Here is a 19,336-nt window from a genome sequence, read left to right as displayed (position 1 = left end):
ATTGCTTTGCTTGCGGTGATGCTTTACATCCACAGTATTCGCCTCATAGTAGATTAGTTGGTTATTGGCTGATCTACTCGTATTTTCACGTGTGCTCCCTCTTAATTATTCCCCCATAATATTATCTACAGTACACTATTCTATCTTTTGTCGTCACGTGTTTAGTCATGTTTGTTTCACTTTATTCCATCTCTGCATATTCAAATACTTTATAGCATTTTTAATGTGTAATACTACTACTACAACATTCGTCAATTTTGACAGGTCACCAATATAGAAACAACCACCTGTTGCCAATAGTCCAGGACCCCCGAGATTCCTTTCTTTTTGCAAATTTAGATTATTTAACAATCTTGCCATTCTCTTGTTTAATAGTTTTGCAGTTTTTTAATTAAATCAATTTTCGGAGTACTTAGTACTCCACTCTCAATTGTTAAAAGAAATCACCTCAAAATCCAAGGGGGTTGCTCATTTGAGACTTATATATAGTTGCATCCTGCATCACGAAGTGGCCACCTATAGCATATGAAGCAAAATAATAATAATAATAATAATAAATAAATAAATAAATAAATAATTACCCATTAACTTTAAAATGATTTCTTCAGTAAGTATTTTAATAGGAGCATTAGTCATTCACAGTACCGTCGAGAAAATAATCTCCTATAATTAGTTACAATCATAATGACCTTACAAGTATCTTTTATGTTATTTATCAGTATCATATGAAGATGGTCATATAATTAAAACATCATTTATAATGGGTCATAAATGGACCTCCTAACTCCGGCTACGAATAAACTGTAAATTAGGCTTGATTAGCGGTAATTAAATATTGATCATTTTAAGACTAGTCCCAAAATAATTAGTGTGACCTAGTAGTCAATGAATTGAGCTGAGAATCATATAGAGAGATCAGTGTATCACGCAGTTACTCAATTGCCTAGATTGATAAGCTAAAGGTCAGGTTAAGAATGTACAAATTACAGTAGTTTAATTATTGAAACCTCTTGGACCATGTTCCTTTTATAATCACTTATCCTAATTTTATTTTTGACCATGGGTGTTGTCCTTCAAATCTTGATCTAGCTAGTTGAGTCACTTATCACTCACTTTAGGCACTGCACTAGAAAATCATGGGTTGCAAATTTATCAAACTGTATAGAGTCGTCGAGAGAATATTCAACTTCACGTTTGCTATGGAAAAAGAAAGGCGAATTCATAAGTTTAAACCAAGAAATACGGACGCTATCTTATGGATACATTACATTGTCATGCTCGGTGCGAAATTAGTACAAATATATCAGTTTTAGGCCGAAGGCATAGAGTGCATCTGCATTTACTATCAATTTGTTCATGCAAGTAAGATATCATGTTCCTCTTTTTCAGATGATAATTCAATTTAGTATATGTTGAAATCTAGCCCTAGGTTCCGTCATTAGTGAGCTCGAGCGAGAGAGAAGAGAAGAGACGATAGAGAGATGAGGAGCAACTTTTCTGTTAGCTGGCTTAGACTGAAGATGAACTGTACATCACTTATTTATCCTAACTAACACAACTGACTTTGTGAAAGAAAAAACTACTCCATCCGTTCCAGTTTATGTGAACCTATTTTCTTTTTGGTCCGTTCCAAAAAGAATGACCCTTTTCTAAACTTGAAAACAATTTTGCTTAAACTTATAATTCTACCCTTAACGAGAAGTTTTTATAACCACACAAATACTCTGGGTCCCTTTTTGACTTGTTTAGGACCACAAATTTCAAAAGTCTTTATTTTTTCTTAAACTCTGTGCCCAGTCAAACAAGTTCATATAAATTGGAACGGAGGGAGTAACAACTAACTTCTTAACTAACCACCTTCTAAAAGTGTACTACATAAATATATAAATGTATAACCATTTACAACTGTAATCTCAACACTTCCCTCAAGTTGAGAATGAAAAAATATCTTTCATTCCCAACTTGGAGATTAATGCTGCATGTTGCTGATGTCCAAGTGCTTTAGTTAGCACATCTGATGGTTGTTCTTGACTGGCAATATATAATGTCTTGATCAGCCCTTCTTGAATTTTTTCTCAGATGAAGTGGTAGTCTATTTCTATGTGTTTTGTCCTCTCATGATACATGGGATTTGCAACAATTTGTAATGCTACTTTATTATCACATAACAACTTCACGGGCAGCTTTAGATTCATATTCAGCTCTTCCAACAAACCTTTCAACCACACAAGTTCAGCTACTATGTGTGCCATGCTTCTGTGCTCAACTTCAGCTGAGCTTCTAGATATAGTGTGCTGCTTCTTGGCTTTCCAGGATATAGTTGAACTTCCAAGCTTAATACAATATCCAGTGACAGACTATCTCGACATGGGACATGAGGCCCAGTCTGAATCACAGAATGCTTCTATTTCTTCATTCTGTCACTTGACATCAACCACCCCATCCCTGGTTGCTTCTTGATGTACCTTACTACATGAAGTACTGCTTCATAGTGATATTTTTTAGGTACATGCATAAACTGACTTAGGGATTGCACTGCATATGGAATATCAGGCCTTGTTATTGTGAGATACAAAAGCTTCCTTATGAGCCTCTGAAAACTCCCCCTATCTTTTAGCAACTCATCTCCCTTACTTGTGTTTGTGCAAGTATCAAACTCAGTGCTTGTCAGCTTCAAGTTGTGCTCTATTGGTGTCTCTTTAGGTTTAGAACCTGCTAGGCCTGCATCAGTTATCATCTCTAATGCATATTTTCTTTGAGTCATAAGGATGCCCTCCTTTGATCTGGCAAACTCTATACCTAAAAAATATCTAACTTCTCCAAGTTCTTTCATCTTAAAATGTTGATGCAGAGATTCCCGTGCAAGTTTAATTTCCTGTAACAAGAAGATTATATACATAGACCAGTATCAAAATAAACTTGTTGTCCATATTTTTAGTAAATTAAGAATAGTCATGCTTTCTTTGCTTAAAACCAGACAGAGACAAGGCTTGAGACAACTTCAAATTTCACTGCCTAGATGCCTGCTTAAGCCCATATAGGGATTTTAGTAGCCTACAAATCTTATGCTCCCCCTGGCTACTAAATCCTTGAGGCAAAGTCATGTAAACTTCCTCTTCAAGATCTCCATTCAAAAAGGTATTCTGAACATCCATCTGAAATATAGGCCAGTGCTTGAGAGCAGCAGTGGCAATAATAGCCCTCACAGTAGTCAGCTTGGCAAAATGAGAGAATATATCATGAAAATCCAATCCTTCCTGTTGTGTAAAGCCTTTAGCAACCAGTCTGGCCTTGAATCTTTCTATAGTGACATCTGCATTGCACTTTATTTTATACACCCATTTGCATCCAATGGGTATTTTACCAACAGGTAAGTCAACTACAGACCAAGTGTTATTCTGTTCTAATGCGTCAGTTTCAAGTTTCATAGCTTCAACTCATCTGTCATCCTTACTAGCTTGATGAAAATATGATGGTTCAACATTAATAGAAAAAGAAGTAAGGAATGTTCTAAAAGGAGGAGAGAGGTGAGTATAGGAAACAAAGTGTTGGATAGGATGACATGTAGAAGAAGTGGATGGTAGGGGTGGATGAACATAGTCAGTCAGCCAAATTGGTGGCTTACTAGTTCTCCCTGACTTCTTAGGTTGAGGTAAGTCAGGTAAGGCAGGACATCCAGGCTCAGCAAGAGTAGCAGGGTTCATGGGAGAAAGAAGAAAGTAAGGTGTCTGATAGAATTGACTCTGCAGAAGGAAATAAATTGGAAGTGCATAGAGGACTGTGAGGTTCTGAAGGTGAAGCTGGCAAGTTAGTGATTGGAGATGAAGGCAGTGAGGTAGGTGATTCTAGTATAGATGAGACTGGCACATGATCCAGTGTTCAAGAAGGAAAAGAAACATCAGAAATAGCGGCATGCATGGATATTAATGAGTCATGTTTTGATGAAAGAAATTTCCCTTTTGGACATTTAAAAGGAAAGATATTTTTCTTAAAGATAACATCTCGATTGACAAAGGTTTTTCCAGAGTCAAGGTCATATAGTTTATAGCCTTTCTGTGTAGAAGCATAACCTAGAAGGACAACAGGAATGGACTTTGGTTGAAATTTGTTAGGTCTTGTAGCATAACAAAGACATCCTATTGTTCTTAGGTGGTCCAGTTTAGGGGAACAACCATGAAAATGCTCATAAGGATTCTTTCCATGTAGGACAGTGCCGGGGAGTCTGTTAATGATATAGGTAGCTGCTACAATGCATTCACCCCACGGTTTTAAAGGTAATGCAGCTTGAAACCTCAAAACTCTGCCTACTTCAAGTAAGTGTCTATGCTTTCTTTCTACAACTCTATTTTATTGGGGAGTATAGACATAACTACTTTGGTGAACAATTCCTTTGGTTTGAAATAGATTAGAACAAAGAGAATTGAAGAATTCATAGCCATTATCAGACCTGAAAATTTTGACTGTAGAAGAAAATTGATTTTCTACCAAATGAAGAAAATTTGATAGAATCACATAGACGTCACTCTTCAGTCTTAAGAGAAAGGTCCAAGTCATTCTTGAAAAATTATCAACAAGAGTTAGGAAATATCTATAACCATTGTAAGTGTTTACTTTATAAAGACCCCACACATTCATATGAACAAGTTCAAAAGAACATTTAGATCTTGAAATACTAGTAGGAAAAGGCAACCTAGTCTGTTTAGCTAATGGACAAACATGAAAGTTATAAGAACTAGAATCAGACAACAATGTCTTTATTGTAGGTATTTTCTTAAGAACTGAATGAAGAGCATGCCCAAGTCTTTGATGCCATAACATAGTTAAGGAGGAAATCTGGGTGGTGGTCATACATGTGGAAGTGAGTGGTGCAGCAGGCTTTGAAGGATTGAGGATGTAGAGTCCATCCTTGAGGCTACCAATACCCCTCACCTTGCCACTAAAAAGATCCTGAAATAGACAAAATCAGGATAAAAAGAGACTATACAATTCAACTCCTTGGTTTATCTGGACACAAATAACAAATTGTACTGAAACTTAGGCACATAAAGCACATCATGTAGATTTTGAGTGTTGGACAGGGCACATGATCCTGTATGTGTGATCTGAGTACTTTCTCCATTTGGTAAATGGACTGAATGGATTTCGAATAGGGAATAGGTTTAGGACAAGATAACATATCTAAGGATGAAACTATGTGATTTGAAGCACCAATATCAATGATCCGCTTAATTTGGTCAGCAATTGAATTACCTGCCATATTGGCCACATCTCGTGGTGGTTTTTTTCTTTTGCTGGTCCCTTTTCCTTGCTCAACATTCTGAGTATTTGTTAATACTGCTCAAGTGTGAAAATTGGAGCTGCTGCATTGATTATGCCATTTATCATACCAATTCCATCAGTTCCTGTGTGTTTAGTCTCCTCCATCACACTCACATTGTGTACCACAGGTGTGTAATTGTCATTAGCACCTCTCCTTTTGTTGTTGAACTTAAAACCTGGTGAATACCCTACCAACTTATAGCAAGTATCTCTTGTGTGTCCTTTCATCTTACAGTAATCACAAAACAGATTTGTGTTCTTTCTATACTTCACATTTGAGTTGTTTGCTGACACAAAAGAGCTGCTCTCAGTATTCACAGGTTCACTTTCTAGAATTTCACTTTTTATACCATATCCACTACTTAGCCTTTGACTTTCTTCCTGAACTATCATTGAGTATGCTTGATCAAGCGAAGGTGTTGACGGCATCATTAGTATTTGGCTCCTTTGAGGAGCATAAGTGTCATTTAATCCCATTAAAAACTTCATAAGTTTCTGTTGGCAAAGAAACTCAACAAATGTCTTGGACTTCTCACAAGTATTATCGACTCAAACTCATCCCAGAAGTCATGAGGTTAGAGAAATAAATTGATACACTTAAAATGCCCTATGTTAGGCAACTGATTTCCCTATTCATATGGTACACTTTAGTAGCATTAACTTTGTCAAAACGATTTTTAAGTGCCTTCCAAACCTTCTATGCATTTGAGGAGTACACAATTCCTTTCCTAAGTTCCTTAGCCATAGAACTTTGAATCCATGACTGCACTATGGCATTACAACGATCCCACTGCTGCAATTAGAAGACATTCTTCTCGTACTGCTCTCTAGTGCAGGTTCCATCAACAAATCCAAGCTTATTCTTCACAAGGAGCGACATCTCCATAGATCGTCTCCATTCTGAGTAATTTTCAGTTTTAGTTAGCAATTGGGGAACAAGTGATGTCCCTGGTGTGTCTGAGGGATGAACATACAACAGATCATTACAGTCGATCTGCTGATTGTTTGCATGTGAAGATCCAACTGTAATTTAAGGTGAATCAAGCGTCATTTGAGCAGAGGATTGACAGAAAAAGTCAGATTTGGGGAGATCGAAGACGAAGAGAAGAAGAGATCAAAGAGCAGGTAAAATAAGGGGAAAACATAAGAAATTGATCGGTCTAGAATGCTCGTTGCTCAGCCGCGAAGAACCATGGCTCTAATACCATGTTGAAATCTAGCCCTAGGTTCCGCCATTAGTGAGCTCGAGCGAGAGAGAAGAGAAGAGAGGATAGAGAGACGAGGAGCAACTTTTCTGTTAGCTGGCTTAGACTGAAGATGAGCTGTACATCACCTATTTATCCTAACTAACACAACCGACTTTGTGGAAAAAAAAGCTAACAAATAACTTCTTAACTAACTACCTTTTAGAAGTGTATACTACATAAATACATAAATGTACAACCATTTACAACTCTAATCTCAACAGTAGGGCGGAAGTAAAGTGTAATTTATGGATTTATCCGAAGTCAATAAATCAAAATGAGTTATGATAAAATCCCCAACTCGATTTTATAAAGTCCAAATCGTGACTTTACGCTATTTAATAGTATCACTAAATAAATAGGGTCTCACGCTAAAGTCCGTTACCCCACATGAAGTGGACTAAAAGAATATCATTAACCAAGACTAGCAAAAAGACAAGATAAGATCGTTGTCAAGATCGATTTTCCCAATTGATAATGGTGTGATGTGCAGTACATAATAACATGTTTACTGAAAAAACAAACTCCAACCAGCTATGAGCTGCGCAGTCCTTTGTACTCATATCACTTGGCCTTCCTTTTTAATACATGTAGACAATGGCGTATTACGTTCTTTAATCTGCCTGATTAATTCCTATAACATATTTTTTTCTCCCACCAGCATTTTCTGTCCCTACAGTATTCTTGCTTTAATTTATTCTCATTACGTTACAACCATTTACAAGTTTTAATTTAAATTTATTCAACAACTTCTTATTGATCAATCCCGACAATTAAGATTAACATGTGTTTACCGGAAAAACGGATAGAGTTAAATTTATACGTGATTCTAAGGATACGTGGTATAAATTGGTACAAATCGGGAAAGATACATAAATGTGTATTGAAATTAGTTATAAAAGAAATGAATGCAAACCAGATGAACTAATTAGCCTAAGCCTTCAAGTTTAATCACCTCCAAATTGGATGAAGAACGATTGATAGAAGAAACAATTTGATTAAAATACCAAAAGCCACCCAAAAATAGTATTGGCTCTGTTTTCTGTATATATTAGAATGAATGTGTGTGTGAATCCATGTGTCCTTACAAATGATAACCACTCTTAATATAGTGGGGGAATCTCATTTTGGGTATAGTTAAAAATACATAGTGGAGATCCCATGATAGACTAATTAATTAACTTTTTCTTGATTTCCGCTGAGATTTTCTCTCCAAATGCGGCCATAACGGCTCTTTTGTCCCTTGGCTCGATCTCGATCTTGGATGGTCTCGGTATGGGTCGGTCTCTGGGTCTCGAGCTCGATATTGACTCGAACTCGATATTGATCGGTCACTAGGTCTCGAGCTCGATATTGAACGGCCTCTGGGTCTCGAGCTCGATATTGATCGGTCTCTGGGTCTCGAGCTCGATATTATGATGACGAACCTCGGTTCATTATAATCCAATCTTGATTAATCACATGAAGGACAAATTCGATTTTGACCGTATACAACATGCGTGACATCAACGTGGGCTATCTATGACACGAATATCACCGAACCCAATCTAATCGCATATTTTGTGTAGTTTTGTTGTATTCTTTGTTGTTTGTTTGAGGAAAGAATTAACCAGGTTAACTCAGGTTAAATAAATAAATAAATAAATAAATAAATAAATAAATATATATATATATATATATATATATATACACACACACAATCATATCACTCATTAAGTAATTAAATCTCTTAATAACAAGTATTAATTGATAATCTCGTAAGAACGATAAATAATTCACTATCACATATTGATAATAATGTAAAAGAAGTTTATGCTGTAGATGCATATAACTTAAATCCAAATTTAAATGGAAGTATTAGTTTTTTCACAGTAAAACGATTGGGATGCGTATGGTAAATAATGTGACTTTATCTTGTACCACTTAAAAGTAGCGTCTCTCAGCGTACAAAGTAATTTTAATGTGATATATGTGCTGGCTTCCACTCTTATTTAAGCCACAAATTAAAAATCAAAACAGAATATAAGTGGCCTTTTATCTGCTTAACTTATGTAGGTAAGCGCTCATCCCTTTCAATCTGATGAGAAATTAGACCACAGGCACAGTGCATGATCGCCTAATATTCATATCATGAATTTGATCAGGACATCCACTGATAACAATCCTAAATATCAGTATATACATTAATTATCATAATTCATAACCTTAGCTTAAAGCAGCAAGAACGCACTAAATTTGAGAATTCTTTGGTTACTTTCTTATGATGCAATAATTTGACATGAGCAAAAGGTCAGCAGAGTGTTGCCCGGATATTCCTTCTGTATATGCTTATTGGAACCTTTGATTCTGTTAGGATCGGGAATTCGGATAGTGCGGAATTTAACCAAACAACGATATAATGGCAATAACAAAGACAATGGAAGTTGATAACAACGACAATTAAAGTAGATAAAGAAGACACAAATTTAATGTGGTTCGGTCAAAGTGACCTACGTCCACAAGCGGAGAGGAGCAATTTACTATAATAATAAAAGTACAAAATTAGAGTAAATACTCTAATTAATCCCAAATACCCTAAGAGAATAACCTCACAAGATCACTCCAAAGAAAGGGTTCACACAAGTGCTTCCCAACACTAACTCTCATACAAAACACTCTTAATAAAGGAAGAAAGGAAGAAACAAGAATTGAAGACAAGTCTTGTTGGTGTGTCTACAAATGAGAAGAAAATCCTCTATTTATAGCAAAAAATCCTTAGCCTAATAATGGATATTATGTCATGGCAAATGTCATGATCCACAAATTTGTTATAATGGATATTATGTCATGACAAATGTCATGAACCACAAATTTGTTATAATAGATATTATGTCATGACAAATGTCATGAACCACAAATTTGTTATAATGGATATTATGTCATGGCAAATGTCATAAAAATTTGGCCATATTACAAATCTCCACCTTGGCCTAATTTTGGTTGATATAGTAAATTTACTCCACCTTCTCCGCAAAAGCCCCAATGGACATATGTCAAAATTTAATGCCATCAAAATCAGACAAGTTGTCTGATACCAAACTGTAGTAGGGCCTATAACAGTGGAACCCAATAAAGTATACAACGAACCAGATCTATATGCTTTCATGATCACAAGAGCATCTTGAAATTTTTTTAAAACTCCACCTTCACTAGTGAATTTGCACCCAAGCGATTCTAAAGTGCCCAAAGATATGAGATATTTCTTCAACTCAGGAACATATCTAATATCGGTGAGAGTTCTCACCACATCATCGTGCATTCTGACCCGAATTATACCTTTGCCAATAACGTTACAAGTAACATTGTTACCTAATTGGACAACTCCACCTGCAACTGAATCATATGTAGAAAACAAGTCTCTGCTAGGACACATATGATATGAACAACCGGAATCTAAAATCCACTCATTGTCTAATCTGAAACTAGTTTCAGTTGCTAAAAATATAGTTCCCTCAATCTCATCAGTTGCTACACTAGCTTCGGCGATGTCAGTATTTTTGTGCTTATTTTTTCTTTCTTTATGCTTTTCTTTATTTTTCTGTTTATAGCATTCAGAAATATTGTGACTTTTCTTATGACAATAGCGACACTCTAAATTATTGTATCTGGATATGGAGTCAGATTTGCCTCTAACAAACAAGCCAACTTCCGCTTGAGTTCCACTAGCTTCCCCAGTAATATCACTATCTATCTGTTCTTTTGATTTTAAGATAGATTTAATATCCTTATAAGAGATATTATCCTTTGCATAAAGCATAGTATCTCTTATATGCTTAAAAGATGGGGGTAGAGAACAAAGCAGTAACACGGCTTGATCCTCATCTTTAATTTCAGCATCTATATTACTCAAATCCATAAGAATGGAATCAAAGGTGTCAAGATGAGAGAGAATAGAGGTACCTTCACCCATACGAATTGTATAAAACTTCTGCTTCAGGTAAAGTCTATTTTCTACCGTCCTCTTCATATATAAGGTTTTCAATTTTTCCCACATACCTTTAGCTGTGGTTTCTACAGAAACTTCACGTAAAACCTCATTTGAGAGATTTAAAATGATACCTGCTTTTGCCTTTTTGTCTATGATGGCAAACTCCTCGTCTGTCATTTTATCCGGCTTCTTCTCCTTTCCTTGCAACGCCAAGTCTAAGTCATCCTGAATTAGGATAGCTTCCATTTTTAATTGCCACATTTCGAAGTTTGCACTTCGGTCAAATTTCTCAACATAGGTCTTTGTTAGAGTCATTTTGGCCATTGAAACTAACCCGGTTAGATCCGGCTCTGATACCAATTTATTAGGATCAGGAACTCGGATAGTGCGGACTTTAGCCAAACAACGGTATAATGGCAATAACAAAGACAATGGAAGTTGATAACAACGACAATTAAAGTAGATAAAGAAGACATAAATTTAATGTGGTTTGGTCAAAGTGACCTACGTCCACAAGCGGAGAGGAGCAATTTACTATAACAATAAGAGTACAAAATTAGAGTAAACACTCTAATTAATCCCAAATACCCTAAGAGAATAACCTCACAAGATCACTCCAAAGAAAGGGTTCACACAAGTGCTTCCCAACACTAACTCTCATACAAAACACTCTTAATAAAGGAAGAAAGGAAGAAACAAGAATTGAATACAAGTCTTGTTGGTGTGTCTACAAATGAGGAGAAACTCCTCTATTTATAGCAAGAAATTCTTAGCCTAATAATGGATATTATGTCATGGCAAATGTCATGATCCACAAATTTGTTATAATGGATATTATGTCATGGTAAATGTCATGAACTACAAATTTGTTATAATGAATATTATGCCACGGCAAATATCATGAAAATTTGACCATATTAGAGATTCACTTATAAAGAAATAGAATCGACTAGACATCCACTAGCTAGGTTTTCGTTGTTGCCAATTCATAGTTTCTGTAGATGTTTCTTTCTTGAGCTAATCTTTCAACTCACCTACTCCCATTATACTTTGGCTCTCAAGTTTGTCTTGTCTGTAGTAAGTATAGCCTAAATCGATGATATATTAAGACTTCTGATTGTTCTTTTTCTCATTCATTTTGTATTAAAGAATTTGTTTAAAGTCTAATACCGCAGGAAACTTTACTAACAACTCAAGGCTAAACGTAACTAATTCTTTATTGGTCTTCCTCATGTAATGACTATATATTGTACAGGAGAAGGCGTCATCAGTTTCCTATAAAATGGCGCCTCCACTTTTGTTTGTCACTGCTTGGACGTCCATAAACCATGAGACAGTGAAAGTTGTTAAACACATCTAATTAATGATTAGTTATTGTGCATTTATAAGATATGGGAGGAGTGTCCATGTAAGTATGAGAATATTCTAAAATAAGTTTCTTTTAAATATTTAATAACAGAAATTAAGGCCATACTGGAGGTTTAAATTTGGATCACTTCAACAAATATCCACTTTTCGCACTGCTCATTACAGGTTCACTGTTTGTAATATAGTTAGGTGCCATACTCCTCTATTTATATCCGAAGTTTCAGGAACACACTCTCTGAATTAGTTTAAGGGGTAATAAATGTCACCCTGAGTGCTGACGTGACATAGATAACCAAACTCTTGGTAGATAGTGAAATAGACGATGCAATTTCGCAATTTTTTAATAATTTTTTAAATCTATTATTTTCTTCCTTTTTGTTTTCTTTTTAATTTCAAAATATAATGAAAAAAATAAAAAGGACAATTGTTATTGTTATTGTTCTTGTATGAACTTGAAAAAGAATTGGAGGCCCTGAGCAGATTCGAAGGTGATTGAAGTTTTGAAGTTGAGATTCAAGTGTAAACTCATTCTAGATCCCTAGTTGCTGCTGAGATTCGAAAATGGAGAAAGAATTTCGAATCCAGCATTATTGAACCTTGAAAATCTTGAAGAACAAAAAGATGGATTTGTTGAAATTTTTGATTGTTGGCCAAATTGATGATCACTGGGGTTCGGTGATGATGTTGTTGTGATATTGTAGTTGAAATTTGAGCTTGATTGTTGCGGATATGGTTAGGCTTTTGTTGAGTTTTGAGACTCAAAATCAGATTTGAAACTCTTGAAAATGGTTGATAAAATATTCATGAAGTCAAGCGTGTTTTGGAAGAAGGGCTCTTGAAAATCAGCTTTGAGACTACCACATGGCCATTTCGTATATGTTACAATCTTTTTCTTTAAGTTCCTATGCTTAAAGGAGGTATTCTCCCGTCTTGGTACACGTCAGCACACAAGGTGCAAATAAATTAGGGGAAAAAGGTTTAGGGAGGTAATAGGAAAAGGAAAGGTACGTTTACAGCTGTCACGACCCAATTTAGGATCATAACCAATGTCTGGGAACAAGTGCCCTCAAATAAGCCTCATTAGTATTTTATAAAAAATCAGACAAAGTTTTCCATATTTTAGAACCATTCAAAAACTTTTCTGTCTCATAAACAAATAACAGTCAATTAATATTCACTTAAATCAGTCACAATCTTTAACAACTAACAAAAAATGAATTTTCACCAACATTACCAACCTTACCAACATAATAATATTAAACCCATCTCAAAAATATGAAAAGAATGTGCAATACTAGTAACTAGTCCAATATAACGGATGAATACTCATGACACTAATAAAAAATACTATGGAGTGACTCTAAGAGTTCAAAAGAAAAGATGATAGCAATATATAAACTATTCGCCCACGCGAACAAGTGCGAGGCTCACCAGGAACTATCAACTCGTATACTCTAATTAACGAAAATACTCGCTCGTGTCAATTGTTGTCCCTGTAAACACTTAACCACAACCGTTTTTAATTGGGGACAAGTCTGAAAACATGCATGTATAATAATAATAAAAAACTATCATAAAAATAAAACGCCCTTTCAAAAACGGTAATAATAATCAGTCTCATCATGTGTTTCTTTTTACAAAAATCAAGTTAACAATTTGGCAATAAACTCGGTAAACACTGTGTCATAGTAAATCTTTATGTTTGAGAGGTTTCCAAGAAATCATGTAATCTGTATCACTGTGTGGACCCATTCATAAAAGAAGTCAAATATAACTGTAAGTCCCCACTAGAGGGAAAACTCTAACTGTATGCTAGTTCTGCCTTCCCACTAGCGAGGGCTATAACTGTAATCGGTGATCTCTAAATACAAGGTGCAATAGGTCTAACGAACCTGCTGTTAGCTACGGGATCCTTCAAAGTCTTCTCCCATTTATAATTTTCTTTGTAAACAATACATATTCACATGAAGGCATTTTCAAAATAGTACAGGGCATTTCAATTCTTATCAAATCATGTAATCCGATTCCGATAACGGTAATCATATCTCAAGTAATAATAAAATATGTCTAGCAATAGTGATAACATTTTAAATAATTGTAAATATCTCAAGTAAACTGTTCAGTACCATATCAAGTAAATGACTTGTCCCACATGCAATTTCAAACATTCGGTAACATATTTTATTTTTGAAATCATGTATAATCCATGCAAGTTATAGAAATATAAATTACGGTAAGGTTACTATTCACAGTACTCGTGTCGAAATATCAAATTTGTCACCTCGAGCTATCTGTACAACTTTTTTCAATTAATCTATAATCACGTCAACATCAATCACATGTTAATTTTCTTGTTTAGGATAATTCTTAGTTAACTTAGAATATCCAATCCTCGAGGTTTCATATTTGACTCTTAATTCGCTGAATCATATTTACCCATGCTATGAGTAATTTTAATTAGTCCATAATCTATAAGTTTTTAGCCTATTCATATAATATACCCGCTTAATTCATGAAAAGTCATATGGATTTCTCTCAGTTCCCTAACTTTCTCTTTTAACTCAAAATCAAATCCTAACATTATATTTACTTAGTCTCACGAGGAATCATGTATATAAAATTACTACTGTTTTAAAAGAAGGAAATATACATGTAATTGCGTGGAGCTTATCGCTGAGACTCAAGAATATAAATTTACTTTTCTAGTAGGGTATGAGTTTTGCAGCACAAAGACTGTACCAACGCCTCTTTCTGGTTCTTATGCCTTGTTGACTAAAAAATTTCCACAAAATCCCTTCTTTGCTTTCTTTGCCTTCTACTTGTATGAGCCTTCTTAAAATTTTTTGTTCTAAAATCTCAAATCTTCTCTAATTAAAGCTTCTTTTATCCTTTATGTTCCAAGTTATTCCACTACTCTTTAGATGGGCTAGGCCCACTAACTTTATTTATTTATTTTTTTTTCTTTTTCTTTTTCTTTTTTTGTTTATTTTAGTTAACTACTTACTTACCCTTTTTAATGATCTGGAATATTACATTCTCCCCTCCTTGGAAAATTCGGTCCCCAAATTTAACTCAAGTGTAGACTTGTACTTTGAAACAAGTGAAGATATGTGGCTCGTATAACATCTTATATTTCCCAAGTAGCTTTTTCAAGGGTATGATTTATCCATAAAACTTTAACAAACATAATTTCTTTTGACCGTAACTTTCTTACTTGCTTGTCAATAATAGCCATGGGCTCCTCCTTGTAAGACAACTTCTCATCAAGCGGTATACTCAGTGTTTCAAACACTTGAGAGGAGTCTGATATATATTTTTTAAGCATAGTACATGAAACACTGGATGAATTAAAGATAACTCAGGAGGAAGTTCCAAATGATATGCCATAGCTCCCGCTCAGTCAAGTATCTCGAGCGGACCTATAAACCCTGGGCTAAATCTACTTTTTTTTTCGATCATGTTACGACTTTCATAGGGAAGACTCATAGGGACACTCTATCCCCAATTGTAAAAACTAAGTCCCCTCTCCTCTTATCCGCATATGACTTTTGTCTCTTTTGAGCTTTGAGAAATCTAATTACTGGACCTTGTCAGTAATTCCTTATCGGCTTCAAACCCATCCGATAGGAGAACGATTTCGTATACTATACAAGGCTCCATATGGTGCCACCTGAATACTGGATTGAAAGTTATTATTGCATGAAATTTAAGGTAAAGGCAGATAAGTGTCCCAACTACCTCCAAACTCAAGAATACAAGCTCTCAACATATCCTCCAAGATCCGGATAGTACGTTCAGATTGCTCATCTATTTGTTGATGAAATGCGTTACTAAGATTTACTCGTGTACCCAATTCTTCTTGGAAAGATATTCAAAACCGTACAGTAAATTGTGATCTTCAATAAGAAATGGTGGACAATAGATGCCATAGAGTTTTACAATTTTTCATTCATGTATATTTGTGCATATTTATCCTCAGTATGAGAAGTTTTGACTAGAAAAAGTATACCTACTATGGAAGCCAATTTGTAATTTTTTACATATAATTATAACCTATAATTATTTGAGGTAGTTCTATCATAAATTCACTTTGATTCTATTCCATTTCCACCACGGAATATTGAGTTGTTGAAGTGGACTTGCGAGTCGCAAATGTTGACTGATGGTAGGCTAGTAACTCATATTTTTAACTATATTGCGCACTCTAATTACTACACTTTGATTGTATTTGAGTCTAATTGTGAGTACATGATACTTATTACATGTGTTATGTTGTGTAGGATGTGATTTCGAGTGAAAAAGCAAGTATGGAGTTAACATAGATGATTTGGAGCTTTGAAGTCTGAGTAGAAGCCCAAGAAATTAAGTCGGGATCACGTTCGGGGGTCGAGAACCAAGTCTGGATGTCAAAAAGCGAGAAAAATGCACTATCGCACCGTGGGGCGCGGGGCACTAGTGCAAAATTCCTGCAGAATGAAAAAAATCAACTCTCTGAAAATCCTCACTGATGCGGCGCATGGGGCGGCGCATGGTACGCCATGCTAGTGTATTTTTGCGGTCCAATTGTCTTACTTCGGCTTGGAAAAGGTTATTTCATCCAGGCCCGTTCCTATATGGTATAAATACATCAAAAACATGATTTTTAGAGAACTTATGACCTTAGAAACTTTTGGAGAACATTGGAGGCTACAAGACACAAGATTTCATCATCTTTCCATCAATTCAATACGAGAGTTTGGATTGTAACGTTAGATTGATGTTTTCTTACTCTTTAATTATATTTGTGATGACTTCCTCAATGATTATGGAGTAGGTTTCCTTAGGGTTTGACGGATATGGTATTTTGATTGATATTTGTGGATTTTAACTCTAGTTCTTTGCTTGAATTCGTTTATGGAGCTTTGAATTATTTGCAACTTTATTCACCGATTTATTTAATCGAAAGAGAAATATTGTGGTGATTATCTTTCATTATTTTGTTTGGTTTGATTCAGTGATTCTCTTAAGTAATCGAAAGAGCTTGTTGAATTGTTGACTAAATCAAGTTAGGGGAATATTCAAGAGACGTTTTCCTGAAGACCAATCCATTAATGCATGCTTGCGTATTTTCGCAGTGCTTATATTAGTTCACCTCATAGAGTTAAGATTTAATCTAGAGAGGAGTCTTGACTATACGTTTGAACTAATCATCGAGTGAATTCGTGAGAATCATTAGAACATTAGAGTGAATTAAAATAGAGTTGGATCCCAAATAGCTATCTTGCACCTATCCTGTCATGACCCTTATTTCTCCCATTGATATTTCAATGTTACTCAACTCTTGTCTTCTAGTGAAAAATTGTTAATTGTTTTAGTTTCATAGTAAATTTTAGTTATTAATCATCCCAACCAACGTGTTAATCATCCTGAATAGCGTTAAGCTAGAAATTACTTGAACATTATTTAAATTCAATCCCTGTGGAGACGATAATCATAACTATACTATCTTTGGTTAGCGAGCATTAATTTCGTGTTGTGTTTTGCGCTCGTCAAATTTTGGCGTCGTTGCCGGAGATTGGCAATCAATAGTGTTTAAATTAGTTTTGGTGCTAATTCAAAAATCAATTTTATTTTATTCTTCACGGTTTTTCTCTTCTGTCTGCAAGCAACATGTTAAGTTTGTTGGTGTATGAGTCAATCTTCTTCAAAATAAGTAAGACCCTACAAACCAGAGTTGAAAAAACACCTGCAACAAGTGAGAAAAGAGAAAGAACTCACCGGAAAATTCTTGGGAAAATCTTCAACCCAAGAGAACATGGCTAAAAACGGTGAAGAGGTAGTTGATTTGGCTGCACGGAAAGCAGCGCAATAGGAAGAAGCCGCACGGGCAACTACTGAAGCATCTCTTAGAGCTGATGAAATGGTTGACAGGAACGTAGGACGAAGATTCAACCTAAACTGACATCTGGTTGAAGACGAATTTGAAAATAACATACTCAGGCCTGGACGATCACTAGGAGACTACGCCAGGCTAGTCTACAACCAAGGAGTATCTAGTGTGCGACCTCCTACGATCGCGACTAATAATTTTGAGATCAAGCAAGGGCTACTTGAGACCATTCAAAACAATTATGTCTTCCGAGGCAAACCCAGCTAAGATCCGAATACTTATTTGATAGATTTTGATGAGATTATGTATACCTTCCAGCACAATGGGGTATCGAAAGATGCTATCTACTTAAGAAAATTTCCTTTTTCATTGAGGGAAGATTCTAAGCACTGGTTGCGGTGTTTGCCGACTGGGTCAATTCAAACTTGGGTAGACATGACAAAGAAGTTCCTTGAAAAATATTTTTCAGCTGCACGAACAAGGAAAATTCTAAGAGAGATCCACAACTTCGAGCAGAAAGATATAGAAACGGTGTTTGAAGCATGAGAAAGATTTAAGGATATTGTGAGAAGATGTCAGCATCATGGAGTAGACTTGTGGATGCAACTCCAAGATTTCTAGGATGGGCTGACACTGTAATTGGCGGAAGTTAAAAAATTGGATGATTGTTGGAAGGTTTGATCGGGAGTGAACATTTTGATATCGGGGTCAGTTTTTGATTCCGAAAGTTGGAGTAGGTCCGCAATGTCAATTATGAATTGTGTGCAAAATTTAAGGTCAATCGGACTTGATTTAATAGGTTTCGGCGTCGGATGTATAAGTTTGAAGTTAAAGTTCATTAGGCTTGAATCGATATACAAATCATATATTTAGCCTTGTTTGATGTGATCTAAAGGCTTGACTAAGTCCTTATGATATTTTATGACTTGTTGGTAAGTTTGATTGAGGTCCCGGGGCCTCGGGTGGATTTCGGATGGTTAACAAATTAAATTTGGACTTGTGAGAATGGCTGAAGGCACCAGCTCTTGTGTAATCGCACCTACGCAAGATTGACCGCAGGTGCGAGCCCGCATCTGCGACATGTTGACCGTAGAAGCGGACTGGAGCAGTGTTGGCAGAGGTCGCAGATGCGAGGGAAGTTTCGCAAATGCGAAGGAGGCAGCGCAAAAGATGAAGGGACCTAACATGGGGGGCTCCGCAGAAGCGGCCTTCGTCTCGCAGAAGCGAGTCCGCAGAAGCGGATTTAGGATCGTAGAAGTGGAAATTCCACAGATGCGGAAGAGTTGACCGCAGAAGCGCATGAACCACAGATGCGGGTATGTTGTCGCTTTTGCGACGCCGCAGATACGGTTAAGTGTCCGCAGAAGCGGAAGTACTGGACAGAACACTTAAATACAAGGGTTCACGATTTTGCTTCATTTTAAACATTTTGAGCTCGGGGTTTTTCTATTTTTGAGAGCATTTTTGAGAGATTTCTTGAGGTAGGTCTCTTGTACTCATCTTTGATTAATAATCTTGTTTCTCCATTGATTTTCCCAGAAATATTGTGTGTGTTTAAGGTGGAATTTG

At 35.8% G+C, this 19,336-nt stretch overlaps 1 non-coding gene across 1 annotated transcript; it reads right to left on the bottom strand.

Moving 5' to 3' along the window:
- Positions 1 to 18,253: 18,253 nt before the first annotated feature.
- Positions 18,254 to 18,357, bottom strand: LOC142176841 (small nucleolar RNA R71). Its single transcript, XR_012705648.1, has one exon. It is a non-coding gene; the product is annotated as a small nucleolar RNA R71 (small nucleolar RNA).
- Between the last annotated feature and the right edge of the window lie 979 nt (positions 18,358 to 19,336).

This window comes from Nicotiana tabacum, chromosome 22, assembly GCF_000715075.1.
Source record: "Nicotiana tabacum cultivar K326 chromosome 22, ASM71507v2, whole genome shotgun sequence".
Lineage (NCBI taxonomy): Eukaryota > Viridiplantae > Streptophyta > Magnoliopsida > Solanales > Solanaceae > Nicotiana > Nicotiana tabacum.
The sequence above is the reverse complement of the archived record's forward strand: the minus strand, read 5'-3'. Positions and strand labels throughout refer to the sequence as shown.